This window comes from Pseudorca crassidens, chromosome 14 (genome assembly GCF_039906515.1).
Source record: "Pseudorca crassidens isolate mPseCra1 chromosome 14, mPseCra1.hap1, whole genome shotgun sequence".
NCBI lineage: Eukaryota > Metazoa > Chordata > Mammalia > Artiodactyla > Delphinidae > Pseudorca > Pseudorca crassidens.
Window position 1 is genome coordinate 83,928,860 of NC_090309.1, and position 12,844 is coordinate 83,941,703.

Here is a 12,844-nt window from a genome sequence, read left to right on the forward strand (position 1 = left end):
GTCATGACATCTTGCAGAACGGAGCTCCTCTTTCCAGAAATAGTTTCTCCCAGTTATTCCTGCGTTGAGCATGTGTTCCAGACTCGTGTATCCAGCTGCCACCCCGACATCTCCAGATGGATGACTAAGAAGTTTCTTGAACTTAACTTGTCCAAGCAGAACTCCTGATTCCACGCACTGCCTCCAGTGGGTGCCTCCCCCAGTCTACCAAGCTCAGCTAATTGCCCAGCTGCCCAGACCAAAACCCCAGGAGTATACTTAATACCTTTCTCTTGCTTCCCACACCCAGTTCACCAGCAAGTTCTAAGGCTCTACCCTCAAAACACATCCAGAATGTATCCACTTCTTCCCACTACGCTAACAGTGAGCCTCCAACACCTTATTAAGCTTCTACGGTGGCCACCTGCCTAGATTCTCTGGCTGCACACGTGTTCTCCTTGAGCCTTTCCTCCACACAGGAGCCAGCGTGAAGTTTTCAAACCATAAATCAGACCACATTGCTCCACTACTCCCAGGGCTCCGATGGCTTCTCATCTCTCAATAAATCCCAACTTCTCACCATAGTCTATAAGATCCTACATTATGAATCCTGCCCACTCCCCTACTTCTTAGACCCCAGCTCCTATCACTGTCCCCTTAACCCCCTCTATTCTAGGCCTTCCCGCTGTTCCTGGCACACACCAAGCTCATTCCTGCCCCTGGGCATTTGTACTTGCTGTTTCCGCCCCTGAAAGGCTCTTCACCCACATCTTGACCCACTTTATCTGGGTTCTGAGTGAACCGAGCTTGACCACTCTCTAGAAAAGAGTAAACCCTGCCAGTCACTCCAACCCTTTATCCTGTTTTATTTTCTTTATAGCACTATCTCCGCATGAAATTATACGTTTGTTCGTGTCCTTGTTTACTGTGTCTTCTACAGTGGTACTTAAGCTCCATGAAGCCAGGACTAGTCAGTCTTGGTCCTCACTTTATCCAGGTGCCTAAAACAAGATCTGTCACATAGCGGTCACATGTAAGGATGCCTGTCGCAATATTTATTGGATGAATGAATGGATCAGCAAACTAGCATTTAAAATTTGGGACAGTCCAAAACTTCTTGAGAAAAAACTTGTGGACTTAACACACCATGGGTACATGGGTCACTTCTTAGCCCAAGATTCTCACAGAGGCAATTTTAGCCGTGATGAATCTACCAGAGGATCATGGTGCTTACAAAGGAAAGAGATAAGAGAATATTTAAAAACGCATTTTGTGCAGGGAACTCACTACCTGGGCCCTGGAATTCCTGTTTGAGTCCGTGTGCTCCTGTGGCATATATATGTTCTTATAGGCTCAGACCCAGGTGCTTTCCCAGAATGTGCAGCTCCCAGCAGAAAGACGGGTCAATTCCACCCAGTTGAAGTGTTCCATCTGTGACACATGATTGATTCTCTCTCCTGAGTCCGTTTTCACAGCGCACCTCCAGGAATTCCCTGGCAGGAGAGACTCAGACCTGCAGGGGGAGCTAATGGTACTTCTCCATTCTGGAAAGACTTGGAGAACTGAGGTCCAGAAATTAAACGATGAAAGAGGTCATTGAATTTTATAAATATTCAGGACATTCTCTTAGTCCTGCCAGCGTCTGAGAAATGGAAAGGTTCTTTAGTCTCAAAATATCAGGGGGTCCAACTGGGCTCATACAGCCCATCTAACTCTAGGGCCACTTCCTCTTCATGCATAGATTTGGATGCCCCTTACCACCTTGTCCACAAACATGGCCGAGGGGATGCCTCCAAACGATGGTTAAGAGCGCCCGACACGCTACTGAAATTCTGCCAGCTCTCTTCATACAGAAACCGTTATGGGTTTGTTGAGAAAACCCCAGAACTTTGCTTCAGGCACCTGGAGAGCAAAACAGTGTGACCTTCCTGTCCGCGATCTAAACTTACTAAACAAAATTGAAATGATTTTATTAATAGTTTATTTATGGTGGTGTCACTGGGTCAGAATTAAGTCTCAATTGTTGCTTCTGATTTCACAACAGCAAGCTCACTTTCATCAAGCTAGTCCTTTTTGTGGATTATAAAGCCTCTGCTTGTTCTCGGACTACCATCTGTCAGGGCAAACCTTGAAAATGGAAGCCAGTCGTATTCTCTCTCTTCCCCCGCCCCCCAACAGGGACCCTTATAGTTGGAAAGAAAAGGGGGAGCCGTTAATCGTGGTCTGGAGTTCCGTGTTAGGTCTGGGAGGGGGTTTATCTCTCCTCCACGTGCAGGGGCTACAGGAGATCTTTGCTCTGGAGTGATGGATTATGCCATCTTCCAAAGGCAAGTCTTTGAGTCTTGCCTTCACCATTTCCTTTGCAATTTTGTGAATTCCCGGGCTTCTCACTCAAGGTCTTAAAACCAAAAACACAGTCCATAACAAATGAATTCTTAAAAACTGTTTATCCCTCACTTCCCTATCCATATGTCACTGTATCTGATATGGCCTCAGATCCCAGCAATCTGGGGCTACAAACTAAGGACGTATGTAAACTGTAATGACTCTGTGTCCCCACCCGCCCAAACTACAGAAAATCCGAGCTCCTTCCCTGGACTCCCCTCTTCAGGCTCCATGTTTACCTAATATTTTCTTACATGATTCACAGTTCTGAAAGATGCATCCTACGGCTAACATCAAAAATTAAAAGACAACCCTCGGAGCGTCTCTGGGTCCAGGTCATGACGAGTGGTCTGACGGTCATCGCCTGCCCACGCACAGGTTGCGTTCTTCCCGGAAGGTGTGTGCTCACCCCGTCTTCCCCACCGTTGAATTCTTTGCGCTGGTGCCATCGTGCATTGCTGAATCTTAAATGCGGATCTCAGTAACTCATCTAAATTTGTCTTCATAATCTTACACTGCACTGCAGCCTTGAGACAAAAATTATTTATATGCCAAAGACTGCCTCTCATATACCAATACGTTAAAATGCCATTGAAATCACCAAATCTCTCAGAATGTATCTTAGATTCTTCTAAGTTAAGCAAGATTAATGCAGTCGGTTCTTAACTAAAAAGTAATTTTTCCTTAGGCTCCGGAACAGCCATTCATGAAAAGCTCCTGGCTGATTTCCAAGAAAATCGGTTTATTTCCAGTAATAGGTAATTCAATTAAGGGGGGAAAAAAAACCCAGTGAAACTAGGAGTTTAACCAAATAGGAAATGCCCATCTAGAACCCCAATAGGCTGGTCAATTGTGAAGGTGCTCACGAGACCAAGGTTACAAGTTGACGTGTGAAGATCACACGTCACCTGGGTGCTGTGTATGCCTGCCGACAGCAGAAGGGAATTCACAGGAGTTTTCAGGGTCGGGATAAACTTAAATAAAAATTTTAGCTGTTCACTAAAAAAGAAAGTTATGTAATCAGCTGTACGGATAAAAGGATGCTACTCTCCATTAATTTTTCTTAAATTGTGGACATCAGCAAATAGCGGTGCTTTTATCCCCACAAAGCTGTTATCAATCAACAGTACATTCTACAACCTCCAACATCTTAGAATGGGAGAAACACACTCCCAGGCCCCTCCCACTTGCGTTCGCTGGTCCACTGAATCAGTTTTCCTCCTCCCTGAGTTTCTTCTACTTTCCCTGACAGATGAGCAGGGAAACACAGGTGCGGGTGCTGAAGACCACAGTCAACACCTCGCTCGTCACTGCCGCGGGGGGCTCCCTGCCTCTCCCTGCTGTCCCCACTGCCTGGTCTTGGGCCCTCATGCCCATAGCAACTTAACAAGCTCCAGCCTTAACTGTTTTAGTAATGGGCCACTCCTTAAGAATTCATCTGGGGCTTCTCTGGTGGCGCAGTGGTTGAGAGTCCGCCTGCCGATGCAGGGGACACGGGTTCGTGCCCCGGTCCGGGAAGATCCCACATGCCGCGGAGCGGCTGGGCCCGTGAGCCATGGCCGCTGAGCCTGCGCGTCCGGAGCCTGTGCTCCGCAACGCAAGAGACCACAACAGTGAGAGGCCTGCGAAACCAAAAAAAAAAAAAAAAAAAAAGAATTCATTTGGATAAAGGCATCCACAGTTAAATTTTTAAGAAACCACTGGACAAATTTATCTCTCATGTGATTTGGGTTCGAATGTTTTCTGACTCACTAACTATATTCTGCTTTTCATTTGAATTGAAATAGTCTTTTTTTTTTTTTCTTTATTTCATATGACGGGACTGAATTGGAGAGAGGGTAAAAGGCTCAGCTAGGAATAGAATGGATCTAGCTCTTGTCCAGTGGTTTGAGCTCCATCTCAGGGCAGTTACCTCAGAGTCCCGGAGCAAAGCTCAGCTCAGACATAGGTATTTTTTTAAAAAGCTCTCTAAGTGATTCTAATGTGAATCCAGGCTGAGAACCAGTGATCCAGTGGAAAAAAACATTAGGCTCTGAATCTAGGGACTCGGAGACTGTCAGTCACTTGGGCAAGCCACTTACTTCTCTGGGCCCAATTTTCAAAGCTGCAGAATAAAGGTTATGGAATGGAGAATCATTCAGTCCTTTCAGATCTGACACTCATGCTAATGGCAAGTCTCTGTCGTTGTGCACATCGATATTTCAGTACAGTGCTGATTAGAATTGCACTTTGGACTAAAATCACCCAAGTCAATCACAACCAAAAAAAGAAACCTCTTGTTGCCAAGTGTACCAAGTTTTCCCAGCCTGCATTCTTTTCCCGAGCTTTGCAGCTTTGATGCCATAGTCCCATCTCCTTGAATTCCTCCTCCCTAAATGCATCCATGACATTGCATTCACTAGAAGGCACAAGCAAATATTTAAGTAAGGAATCAAAGGAATTCCGACCAGAGGTGAGGAAGGGAAATGGAAAGGAGCAGAGGAGTTATCACAGAGGAGAATCTCTTCGCGGTAACTGGAGGTGAGAGGCAAGCAAGGGGGCAGAGTCCTAGCATCTCCCAGATGTTCAGCAGCATCCCTGGATGTATTGTCAGCAGGTGGAACAGGCATGTAGGGAGGAGAGACAGCTTTGGCTGTGAATGTCATATGCCTAGTATTTTGGGTTTTGGTGGTTGGTTTTGTTTGTTTGTTTCTGTTTTATGTCTGCACCACGCAGCTTGTGGGATCTTAGTTCCCTGCCCAGGGATTGAACCTGGGGCCACGGCAGTGGAAGTGCCGAGTGCTAATAGCTGGACTGCCAGGAAATTCCCAGCACTTAGTATTTTGGATCTGTTGAGTCTGAGGCACCAGAGTTTAAATAACTGCATCTTGAAGGGTGGGTTCTTAAGGACTTGAGAGATTCTTCCAGACCTTTCACTCATGCTAAAGGCAAACTCTGTGATGCTGTTTGCAGATGTCTGATGACAATGGAAAATTAGGCGTGCACTCTGGGAGAGGCCTATCAGGTTGATGGAATCTCCTCTTGCTCTATTGACCTTCTTGTCAATCCCTTCATCCATGACACACTCACTCACTCATTCATTCATTCATTTATTCATCCCCCTCTCCTCTCAGTTTTCAAAACTCTGTATCTGGAACTGTTTTTTGGCCTTTATGTTTTACTTTGTATTTTGTCACCAATGGATGTTAGGTGAGTGAATGGAATGAGAAAGTATGAGGGAGGCTACTTGTGACAGGTGCCCCCAGCAGGAAGAGACGGGCAGTAAGGACACGACCAGACCACCTCCCCGCTTCAAAAAGAGATCATAAAAAACACAAAACAGACATAAAACTCAGTGAACTCCGTGCTCTTCCAATGAAAATAACAGTCTTTGGGGGTGGTTAGTACAGGGGCAATAATAATAGCTGGCTTTTTGCTGCATTGTTGATAATAATGACACAGGCACATTCTGTTTGTCACATGTGCTACTAAAAGCGCTGTGTGTATTATGTATGTACGTGATCTCTTTTAATCCTCACAACAACCCCAGGAGGTAAGAATTCTTTTCTTTTCTTTTCTTTTTTTTGGTGGTGCTACACACCTTGCAGGGTCTTAGTTCTCAGACCAGGGATTGAACCTAGGCCCTCGGCAGTGAAAGCATGGGGTCCTAACCACTGGACTGCCAGGGAATTCCCTATTTTCATTTTATGTTTGAGGAAACTGAGTCTGAGAGGGTAGTTCACTTCTATAAGATCGCATAACTGGGAATTCAAAGTTGGATCAATTTGACTCAAGGCCCAGACTCACCACTGAGCTGTGCTGCCACTGGCAGCATTGCTGTGGACAGTCCAGGAGGGTAGGTGATGCTCCTACTACTGACCCTGATTCATCCTTTCATTTTCTAGCCTCAGGAGGTGCAAAGATGTGTACTACCACTTGGAAAAGGTCCTCCCCAAATGGTCAGAATTTCAGTGTTTTTCAGCTCTCCATTGGTTAATCTTCAGTTACCTGAAAGATTCACTTATATGTAGACCTTATCTCCCATCAGCGAAACAAATGAGGAATTACAGTAGTTTTCTTGAGGTCCAGCCGCCAGAAATGCACACAGAATGCCAGGCATGAATGCACTGTCGTTTTGCACAAGAGAAGGGTAACATATTCTGGTTTGTTTCCAAAACCCTGAGAAATCCTGTCCCAATTGTTTTAGGCTTCTGAGCCATGAAATCACTTTGGCCTATTGGATTCAGAAAATAACCCATGATGACTCAATCCAAAGTCTGTCTCCTGGGCCCCTGTCAAAACTGAGTCACTGGTTTTTTCATATATATGAATTGGATGATGTCCCCTGAAAGGCTTCCCTTTTCACCTGCCCCCTCCACTGTCAGGCCGCTGCTCAGCCCAGCAACAAAATGTCCTGAAAGCATCAGGTTAACCTGCTGTTGATCTATGCCTTTCCAACACTATTCCATTGAAGGCACTTGAAAGTATAAATTGTAAATTCAGAGGTGGAGCTCAGGGTTTCAGATATGCTGTGCAGTGACCTTCTCTTTTTCTCTCTTGACTTGGCCATCAGCATAGAGACAAGAGTCAAGGTAATTCACTAGACTTTCATGCTATCTTTTATTTTCGTCCTTCTGAGTCAAGAAAGCAGTATGAGAGTGGTTCACAGCATCAGTGTGGAATTAGAAGGAGTGTCCTTACATCCCGGCACTGTGCCTTCCACTTAAGGAAGTCACTTTGCTTTTTTGAGCTGAATCTGTACAGGGGGATTGTAAGGTCTCCCTGCCATGTCCTTCCTTCTTTCCTGCTATCTTCCTTCCTTGAAAAGCCTTGCCCTGTCAGATGCCAAGGGGAGTACCTACACTTGAAGAGGAGACTTTTAGTGCAGTGTTTCTTTTTTGGCCGTGATGTGTGGCTTGTGGGATTGTGGGTTCCTGGTTCTCTGACCAGGGATTGAACCCGGGCCCCTGGCAGTGAAAGCACCGGGTCCTAACCACTGGACCACCAGGCAATTCCCTAGTGCAGTACTTCTTAGATTACAAGTTCTCAAGAAATTTTTAAGGTGGGCACAGGGGGCTCACAGGAGAGCTGAGGGCCCAGCAATGCCCACAAAGGCCCCAGTGCTGCCATCAGGAGGGGGCTCATGGTTCAACTGGCATAAGTTGGCTTTGGGTTTTGGTCAGTGTAGTGGGTTGACTAGTGTCTCCCCTCAAACTTCATGCCATCTGGACCCTCAGAATGTGATCTTATTTGAAAATAGAGTCTTTGCATATATAATTATTTAGGTATCTCAAGATGAAATTATCCTGGATTTAGAGTGGGCCCTAAATCCAGTGACTGGTGTCCTTTGAGGGAGAGGAGAGGACACAGAGAGATGGAGGGTGGAAAGCCACATGAAGACAGAGGCAGAGGTTACAGTAGTGCTGCCACAACCAAGGGACGCCTGGGGCCCCCGAAGTTGGAAGAGGCAAGGAAGGGTCCTCCCGTAGAGCCTTCTGAGGGAGTGTGACCCTGCTGACACCTTGATTTAGGACTTCCAGCTTCCAGACTGTGTGAGAATTAAATTTTTATTGTTTTAAGCCACCCCAGTTTGTGGTAATTTGTTATGACAGCCCTAGGAAACTAACACAGTCAGTCCCTGCTTTTTCACTGGAACATTTTGGCTTTGTCTTCCATTTGCTGTAAAGTTTGACCCATGATGATTTGAACAGCAAATGCTAATGATTAAATGAACCCCTGGTACCTGGGAAGAGCTTTGAGGAAGCAGGGGACAACCTCCTGTGACACCCACACAAACACTGCCTACAAAATTAGGACCAAATTTCTTAGCGTGTCCTTCACTATTTGCATGATCTGACCCAGCCCAATCTTTCCAGGGTCGGTTTAGTAGGAACACGCCTCATCCCACATCAGCGTCATGCAGCTGTTCAACTACCAGAATCATCCTTGCCCTCTCCCATATCACTGATCCAAATCCCACTCATCCTCAAGTTTTAGGTTATCAGCCACCTCCTCCAGGAAGTACACCTTATTTCATCCTGTATTGGTAAGGATGGATTTTGGTTGCAAGTTCCAAAAAACCCAACTCAAACTGATGTCAGCAAGAAGAGGAATTTATTGTCTCATGTGACTGAAACATCAAAAATAAAAATGGTGTTAGGCAAGGAATATTATGGTGATTCAGGGACTCGTTTATTTCTGTCTCTTCATTCACCCTCTGCCTTCAACCTCATCTGAAGGCTGACTCACCTCATAGGTACTAAATAGCTTTCAGCAGCTCCTGGGGCTTTTTCCTTCACAACCAACAGAAGGAGTCTTCTTTGCAGCATTTCTAGCTGAAAGCTTGATCTTCACTCTGATTGGTCCGGCTTAGAGCACATGGTCACCCCTGAATCAATCACTGCCCAGGAAAACAGAGTGCACTGATTGGACAAGGCCGTCATGTGTTCAACGTCTGAAGCTGGGCGGGAGCATCTACTTCCCCGGAACCACGTGTCTTCCCAAAGGGAGCAGGAAGAATGGGTGCTGGGAGACAATCCAGTGCCCATTAGGTTCACTCCCTCTTCTGTGTGCCTAATAAATTCGTCAGCAGTTGTGTTAAGGCACTGATGGTCCTTTTCGTGCATTTTATTCCATTGTCTGTACCCCCAAGAAAAGTCCTTGGGACCAGAGATTGTGTGTTCCTCATACTTAGGTCTCAAGTTAGCCCGTTCAGATGATTGTTGCCCAATAAAGTTTTGTTGAAGTGAGTTACACGTTTCTAAAAAGTTGTTTTCATACTTTCAAATTCCCGAAGGGTCCTGTTACGTTGTTTTCTGCACATTGATAAATGCTTTCCCAGTAAGTAAGGCTAATCGCAGCCGCATTAATAGCGCTCACGTGCTGTAACCTGATACATTTAGAATATTTTAGTCATTTAAAAACTATTAAGTCGGATGTCCACTGCGTGTTTTGTGTGTGAATGTGTGGACAGTTATAAATAGGCATGGAAAACACTAGGGCTGTGAAATCAGCTGGCAGGCGCCCTGGATTTGGACCCCCAAATATAGTCTGCTGACAATTTGCCCCAGGCTTTTTTTTTTTTTCCACACAGTTCATCATTTAGAACGTTCTGAGCAACCATCGTGAGTATTTGGTCAACAGTACATTTTTTTCCGCTTTGTCTTTTGGCCAGATATGTGGCTTTTTCTTTCAAAAGGGGTAAGAATCTCAGGCACAGATGAATATATACCCTGGCACTTGGCTATAATACAACTCTTTATAGGCGATCTGTCTTATCTCCATGGGATCGGTTTAAATCTGGAAGCCTCTGGAACACCTCCATCTCACACTTGTGCTCCCACAGCTTCTCCTGAGGCGAAGTCCCAGAGGGAGTGGGCCACAGACATTGTTTTCCGTTCAACAGAGCCAGACAGAAAAGGGGTGCTAATGAGGAGTCTCTTGACAGAGATGAGCTCTGGGGAGCCTCCCTTCTGAGCTGTCTGGCGACTGCCACAGAATGTCACCATGCGTGCTGCAGCCCCCTGCCTTTTCCCAGCGTTGTCACACTGTTGTGTCACCTGTATTTCTCTCCCTTGCTCTCCCCTTCTCCAAAGCCCACACAGCTTTCCAAGGCCAGCCTCACTGCTGGATTTGACATGTCTGACTATAGCTAATTCAGCCATTTCCCAACGTAAGGTTGGTCTATGTCCAAGAGGTGCACTGAATCGCAGCGTTTGAGATCAGAACAGACTTTCCCATGGGTGCCATGTAATTAATGAGGGTTTAGATTCCTAGGCGAGACCGTAGAAACCCACGTAACCCCGCTGTGCTAGTGATATCGTGGGTGAGACTTTGGGGTCAGCTTTGGAAAGGAAACAGACCACTGAGTTACTGTTGTTTTTTCTATAGCTCCAGGGTTATTGACTTCTGATTTCAAACGACGTGGGACAGAGATCTCTGGAGCACACAGAGGCCACTGATTAACCTTGCTAATCCTAGTGTCCCTCCCTTGTCAGCCTGGTGGAGAGAATGTGCTGGAAAAAAGGGACAGTGGAAATACTTGATGGATTAAGAGGCTGGACCGGAGCGGCAAGGAGAAGCCCTCAGAGGCACGCTCCTGTTCTGAATGGGCAGAGAAAACTAACACCGTGCCCAGTAGGGCCACCGTCCTCACTCTCAGCTTGGGGGCAATCCCAGCCCACCTGGCCACACATACTCCGCTAGCTATTTTCTTTCTGCCCGGAGCTTGGAGCAGCCTGAGTCCATACCAGCTCTCGCTGAGTCAGACTCCACCTACCCTCTGCTCCCACGGGAGGGCCTCTGGGGCTCATGTGGCTTCAACCAGGGCCCTGGGCTCTGCTCTCTGCAAACACAGCCCAGAGGCCGCAAGGGCACGGCAGGGTCTGCCCAGGAGAGGGAGCTCCAAGGGGCTGAAGCCCAGCCTTGGGCCCACTGTGGTCATCTGTCAAAACGTGGTGGCAGCAGCTCTGAGAATTGTGTATCTCGGTCAGAATTTCATCTTTCAGCAGCACAGGACTTTGCAACAAAGGACACCAGCTTTGCCAAAGAGTGAAGCCTCAGTCACTGCTCCCGTGCTGGAGAGGAGAGGGATCAGAGGAGATCTCTGGGCAGGAACAACTTTATTACTATTATTACCTTTAATAATTCTAATAATAGAGGTACTATTGTACTTTTTATTCCCCAGAATATTTTCACCTATATTGACTCATTTAATTCTTACGATGTCCTTCTGAAGTAGGAAAGGCTGGGGTATTATATTCTCATTTAACAGGTGGAGAAACTGAGGCCGGGAAAGGATTGCTGACTCCGTAGGATCACACGGGAAATCAGACATGTTTCTTAAACTAAAAGGGATAGTAATAACAGTTATATCACCCAGGCTTCCAGCAGGAAACAGATGGCATCCTTCAAAGAGGTGATTCATGGGAGTGTAATAAAGGGACTATTTACAAAGGTATAAGCAGGGTCAGCGAAACCAGGATGGGAAAGTAAAGCATCCCGGGGCCAGCCAGAGCAGGAAAGCCCCTGCCACCCATGAGCCTGGAGAGGCAAAGAGAGGGAGCCGTTACTGGAATTCAGTGAGAGCTGTGCCGCAGGAGAAGGCCACAAGGCAGGAGCATCGCCAAGCCCGAGAAATGAACACCCTATGGCCCTGTCCTCCCACCCCCTCCCATTTCCTGTAGGTGCCTCCCGTTGGCCAAACCCAACTGGAGGCCAGAGCAGCTATGCCCGAGGATGCAGTTCATGAGGTCAGCCTGCCACAGCTGAGAGCCAGTGTCCAGTGCTTGCGCAGGTACAAAATCAGTGCTCTCGCCTGGAGAGGAAGGAGACAAGCCGTGAGCCGGGGCACGGAAGAGCTTTCCCCACACAGCACGTTCTAATATGGCGCTCCGAGCATTCTGAGAATTCTAAGTTTGAACCTGGCCTTCCAGGTTACCAAGATAAGTTATTTAACACTTTGTTGGCTTTGTTGATAAATTTCAAGTATTTATTTTCAACGTGAGAATGTGGACCTCTATATGTAAGCTTGTCCTGGGCTACATAAATGTTAGGAGTGGGCCTAGAGACACATTTGGTTTGGGTTAGTGGATCTATTAACATGTTTCAAAATCACTCCCATTAAGTTACTGCCAGCCATTCTGGGGGAGGAATGGCCTCTAGGCATCCTCTGAGGACTTGCTGTGTGGACCCACCAAGCATCGTAACAGAAAGTTGCAGGACTAAAAGCCATACTGTGAAATGAACACATGCTGGCTGCAAAAATGTGGCGCTGTGGAGAAGCAGCAAGTCAGAGTAAGTCCAAGGGAAAGTCTTCCCATCATGAATGCATGAGATTGCAAACGGAAAACTTTTTCCTTCTTGACATCTACTCGAAACTATCAATCATAAAAAACAAACTTGGATCAACTGTGCGAGAGAACAGACCGAATCAACTTTATAATCTCTCTATAGAAAATGTTATAAAATCATTGTCCTATAAAGAGGCTACCAGTGTACACAGCCCCAAGAAATGTAGGAAGAAGTATTATAGAAGCATATGTTAATTAATGAAATAGGTTATTTTCCTGGATTTTGTGATGTTTGTAGTATTTGCGGTTTTTCTAAAAACTTGTCATTTGTTGTGACTTTTTTTTCTCCTAAGTAAACACTTCCTGTCATGTTCAATTTCGTATTTGTAAATTTTTATTCTTCTTCTTGAAGAGGCCCCTCCAAACGGAATAAGCTTCAGGCCCCACAAAACCTGGACCCACGCCTGAATTAATATTATGATTATGAGTCCACGCGTTATTTCATCCCGTCTGTAGGGTGGACAAGATTGCCCCTGTTTTACAGCAAAGAAAAATGCAGTCCCAGAGACGAAGTTGCTTTTACTCATTCTGATTCTGAAGGCCTTTCTCTCTGGATTCTGAGCTCTTCAGGGTCCTTGCCTCCGTCTGTTTGTTCTTCCTCCGACTGCTTCTACCACCCAAGTCCCAGTGGGGAGAGGCGGAGGGAGACT

At 46.3% G+C, this 12,844-nt stretch overlaps 1 protein-coding gene across 1 annotated transcript in view; it reads left to right on the forward strand.

The window, feature by feature from the left end:
- E2F6 (E2F transcription factor 6) overlaps nt 1-12,512 on the forward strand; it is a 49,754-nt gene extending 37,242 nt beyond the window's left edge. Inside the window, exon 13 of the transcript XR_010934155.1 lies at nt 10,234-12,512. The gene's annotated coding sequence lies outside the window, so the exon portion shown is untranslated. The remainder of the gene's footprint in view (nt 1-10,233) is intronic.
- The last annotated feature ends 332 nt before the right edge of the window (nt 12,513-12,844 follow it).